The 5,372-nt window shown below is 43.4% G+C and overlaps 1 pseudogene; it reads left to right on the top strand.

Annotated features, from left to right (window-relative positions):
- The first annotated feature begins 3,871 nt into the window (after positions 1-3,871).
- Positions 3,872-4,448, top strand: LOC112631980 (annotated as a pseudogene).
- Positions 4,449-5,372: the final 924 nt, after the last annotated feature.

Here is a 5,372-nt window from a genome sequence, read left to right as displayed (position 1 = left end):
TCAGCCTTTAGGCCTCTGGGACATCATGGGAAAACATGGTAATGTCTGCTCTTTAAAGTAGAATCAAGAAAAGAGGCTCAAGATGATACTCACCCTAGCATGCAAGTTGTTTGATGGGACGCAGCCAATAGGAGCTGATCCTTCCTGAGCACCTGTATCTATTGCCACAGCAACCCAAGAAGGCAAGCAAGGGTATCGTCCCCATGGTGGATGTAAGCACCCTGTCACCTGTCCAGGATCGTGTAGTTGGTGCTTGGTGGAGCTGGGATCCAGGCTGGTTCTTCATCTCTGTCCTGCCCTGTCTCTGTATCCCACCTGAGAGTCACTGAAACACCAAGTGTACTGCCTGGCAAGGCAGGACACCACCACAAACTTTGTGTGTGTGTGTGCATGCATACACACACACACACACACATTCACAGATGCTTGCTGTGCTAACTTAAGCTTGCAATATGACCAAAGTATTGGATTAATAAGTACTCTACTTCCTTCCTTATTACCTTCCTTCCTTCCTTTCTTCTTTTTGCTTCCATCCCTCCTTTCTCCTTTCCTCTTCTCCTCAAACACTGTCCCCGCCCTTTACCAGTGAAGCGCCCAGCAAGGTCTGGTGGTAGACTGAGCTCTGCCCTAAGGTGTCTGCTTCTGGGGAAGAGGAGCCTGCACAGAACCCCGAAACCAGCTGAGTGCTCAGAGACAGTGGAGAAAGGACCCAGTCTCCAACTGGGTCTCCGAGTCAGCTCAGCAGCACTGTGGCATTTATCCTGGGCCTAAAGGAGACCTAAGGAGAGGTAGTATGTTGAGAAATGGAAGCAGAAGAGGCTAAATGCCCATTACACTGCATTGGATATAGAGATGGGATAAAGTCAGGTGGTTTGGGGTCTAGAAGGGACCTTATGGAACACTCTGTCCACCCATCCTTCCCCCAACCTTCAGAGTGGCCTTCTTTAAAAGTAAACAAAGGTAAGTGAGTACCAAATTCCAGTCCCTCCACTGTCCCCTTCCCTCAGGCCCTACAGGCCTGTGTGACCTGGTTCTGGGCCCTTTCTCCAACCTCACCTCAATCCATGTTCCCTTGATCACATCACTGCAGCCACACTGGCCTTCTTCCTTTTCTCATACTCACCAAGCATGTTCCTACCTCAGGGCCTTCGCACAAGATGCCCCCGTCTCTGGAGCACTTTCCTGCCAGGTGGCTCTGTGGCTATCTCCTTCCCACAATCGAGGATTTACTGAATCCCAGCAAGCCTGGTTCAAGGACCTCCTCTGCAACACACGTGCAGGTGACCTCAAGCTTGAGGTCGTTGGCCTCTTTTATGATTTTCAAAATACCTGTCTCTCCCTGGAGTTGCCTTCCCTTTCCATGGATGGTCTTCATCTCCTCACTAAGATGTGACTCTGGGAAAGCAGGAGGCAGCTTAGACTTGATGATGGCCTTAGCACCAGACAGTGTCACATGGTTACCCTTCATAAATATCTGCTGTTAAATGCTCCATTCCACTTCTCTTTCCTCCTGAGTCTCAACATGCCTTCTTTAAAATAAGGAATCATGTGGGATGAACTCTGTCCCTCCCAAATCCACGTATTGAAGTCTTAACCCCCAGCCCTCAGCATTTGGCCTTATTTGGAAGAAGGATCTTTGTAAATTAATGAGTTAACATGAAGCCTTACTGGAGTAGGGTGGGCCACAAAGCCAGTATGCCAATATGGCTAGAGTCCTTTTGAAAAGGGGAAATTGGGGTACAGAGAAAAACACTCACAGAGAGAAGACCCTGTGAAAAGACACAGAGAGGAAATAGCCGTCTACAAGCCAAGGGAGGAGACCTGGAGCGGATCCCTGCTCATAGCTCTCAGAAGGAACCAACCCTGCCAACACCTCATTTTCAAACTTCCCGCCTCCAGCACTGGGCAATGATAATTTTCTGTTGTTTAAGCCATCCCATTTGTGGTGGTTTATTAACAAAGCTTTAGCAAACTCACAGGAGGAGTGTGTGAGATGATCCCCAAACTACCCTCCTGTGCTCCCCACTTTCTGCTCTCCCTGGTCCTAGAAGGAGGGCATTTTCCACCCTTCTCTTGAGGACAGCATTAGGCAAACAGCCTGGGGGCCCTTTCTGAGCTGGCCTATTTAACATTCTTCAGCAGCTGGACATATTCACTTCCCTCAGGTGAGATTAAATGCCTTGGCTAGACAGAGTCCTAATCTCCCTACACTGTTCCTTAAATAATATTTGTTCTACCACTTCCTATAAACAACTTTGCTAAGGGAGTTTACAACGTAGCTTAAAAAAGGAAGCTTTCACTTCCTTTCTCAAGCCACTATTACCAGAACCTTGCTGGCGAGCCGGGAGCCCGGCCGCAGCCCCAGGCCTCACACAATCCTCCATGGCCAGCCCTGACATCCCAATGGCCGGCTCAGTTTCTGCCTCAGCCCCATCCTTTCCATAATGATTCTTCCAGTCGGCACGCCTCTGGTTGGAGTACAGAAACCCTGGTTGAAACACAACTCAATCTTCACTCCTATTTTCCAAAGGCTTTTCCAAAATGGGAAAGCTACAGTGCTCAGGAGACTGGCTGAATAATTTGAGGTTTCTGGCAAGCACGGACATGTGCAGATGTGTTTTTCAAAACAAGAGCAGAGCCTTGCAAACCTGTTTGCATATGTCTTCTCTCCAGGAAAAAGAGGGAAGCAGTAGTTCTGGCACAAATATCTGAGAAAATCTTGCTTTCTATGTGTTTAGACCTGAGGAAAGGGCTTCCTGTGTCAGCTCAGAAAATGTAAAGGGTTAGAACAATGTATCCCTCTTACAACCAGAAAAAAAAGCTAGACAAATTGCACAATCATGACTTTTCTTGAACCCATCAGAGTACTGAGGTCACAGGTCAACCAACTAACCCCAAATCCAGGCAGACACAGCGTCATGCCAAAAGAAACAGGATTTGAGTGTTTGTTTACCTAGGCAGACACCACCAGGTGCCGTATAAACTGGTAAGAAGATTCAGCTAAAATTTTTAAATGAATTAATTGTCAACATAAAAAATATAAAGAGATAAATCTCTAAGTTGAAAGGTTTTATTTGGGAATAATAAACAAGAAGTGGGATTGCAATTCAGGACATACACACAGACCAGGGTGGCCTCTGGTATGTCTGAAGAACAAAGGAAAATGTTAGGGTGTTACTAGGGAAAGAGGTGATTATACAAGTTGTTTTGAAAAAAAAAGTTCAAGATGGCTTAAAAAATTAAACGTGAAATCTAAGACTATAAAAACCCTGGAAGAAAACCTAGGAAATACCATTCTGGACATAGACCCTGGCAAAGATTTCATGAAGACTCCAAAAGCAATTGCAACAAAAACAAAAATTGACAAGTGGAACCTAATTAAACTAAAGAGAAACTGCACAGCAAACTAAACTATCAACAGAGTAAACAGACAGCCTACAGAATGGGAGAAAATATTTGCAAACTAAGCATCTGACAAAGGTCTAATAGCCAAAATCTAAAAGGAACTTAAACAAATCAACAAGCAAAAACAACCTCATTAAACAGTGGGCAAAAGACATGAACAGGCACTTTTCAAAAGAAGATTAGATATACACGTGGCCAATAAGCATATGAAAAAAATGCTCAACATCACTAATCATTAGAGAAATGCAGTCAAAACCACAATAAAATACCATCTCATGCCAGTCAGAGTGGTTGTTATTAAAGAGCCAAAAAATAACAAATGCTGGCAAGGTTACAGAGAAAAGGGAATGCTTACACACTGCTGGTGGGAATGTAAATTAGTTCAGTCACTGTGGAAATCAGTTTGGAGATTTCTCTAAGAACTTAAAACAGAACTACCTCTTTAGTTGCCATGTCTACTGCAAGAATGAAGACCATTCTCAGCAATCAGACTGTCGACATTCCAGAAAATGTAATTACTCTGAAGTGACGAACAGTTATTGTGAAGGGCCCCAGAGGAACCCTGCAGAGGGACTTCAATCACATCAATGTAGAACTCAGTCTTCTTGGAAAGGAAAAAAAAGAGGCTCTAGGTTGACAAACGGTGAGGTAACAGAAAGGAACTGGCTATGGTTGGGACTATTTGTAGTCATGTACAGAATATGATCAAAGGTGTTATACTGGGCTTCCATTACAAGATGAGGTCTGTGTATGCTCACTTCCCCATCAATGTCGTTATCCAGGAGAATGGGTCTTTTGTTGAAATCCGAAATTTCTTGGGTGAAAAATACATCCACAGGGTTCGGATGAGACCAGGTGTTGCTTGTTCAGTATGTCAAACTCAGAAAGATGAATTAATCCTTGAAGGAAATGACATTGAGCTTATTTCAAATTCAGCGGCTTTGATTCAGCAAGCCACAACAGTGAAATACAAGCATATCAGGACATTTTTGGATGGTATCTATGTCTCTGAAAAAGGAACTGTTCAGCATGCTGATGAATAAGACCTAAGAGTTGTCCAGCTACAGAAACAAGATGCCGGATGACTCCTAAGACCTACTTGTGATATTCAAATGGTGCAATAAAGGACCTATTGATTTGGGGAAAAAAACAACAACAACAGAACTACCATTTGACCCATTTTAATATATGCATGTGTGTCTTTATGGTAGAACAACTTATAGTCCTTGGAATATAAGGAATCCTCTGGGTATATTACTGAGTATATACCCAAAAGAATATAAGTCATTGTACCATAAAGACACATAAGCATATGTTCGTCACAGCACTACTCACAATAACAAAGACATGGAATCAACTTAGGTGTCCATCAGTGGTGAACTGGATAAAGAAAATGTGGTACATATACGCCATGAAATACTACATAGCCTTAAAAAAAAGAATGAGATCATGTTTATTGCAGCAACATAGATGCAACTAAAGATCAATATCCTGAGAGAATTAATGCAGGAAAAGAAAATCAAACACCACATGTTCTCATGTAGGAGTTAAATATTGAGTACACGTGGACATAAAGAAGAGAACAGTACACACTGGGGCCTACTGGATCGTGGAAGATGGGAAAAGAATGAGGATCTAAAACTACTAGTCAGGTACTATTCTCACTACCTGGGCAATGAAATAATTTGTACACCAAACCCCAGCATCACGCAATTTACCCATGTAATAAGCCTGCACGTGAATCCCTTGAACCTAAAAGTTGGAAGGAAAAACAAAATGGTTTCTTGTGGATGCCAAAAAGAAGAAAGTTTATTGGCTTTTTACAAGAGCCGGAGAGTTCTGATTGTTGTCAGTGGTTGTTAGATAGGATTTGTGCTCTTGGAGTTCGGTTTAAGCCCTTGCAGTTTGGGGTTGGGCTTATAAGACAGTGTGTCAGGCAGGAGTTTTGTATCTGCAGCTCTCTGTCC

The sequence above is a fragment of the Theropithecus gelada genome, chromosome 9, assembly GCF_003255815.1.
Source record: "Theropithecus gelada isolate Dixy chromosome 9, Tgel_1.0, whole genome shotgun sequence".
NCBI classification, from domain to species: Eukaryota; Metazoa; Chordata; class Mammalia; order Primates; family Cercopithecidae; genus Theropithecus; species Theropithecus gelada.
This window is presented reverse-complemented; position numbering and strand designations above follow the sequence as displayed.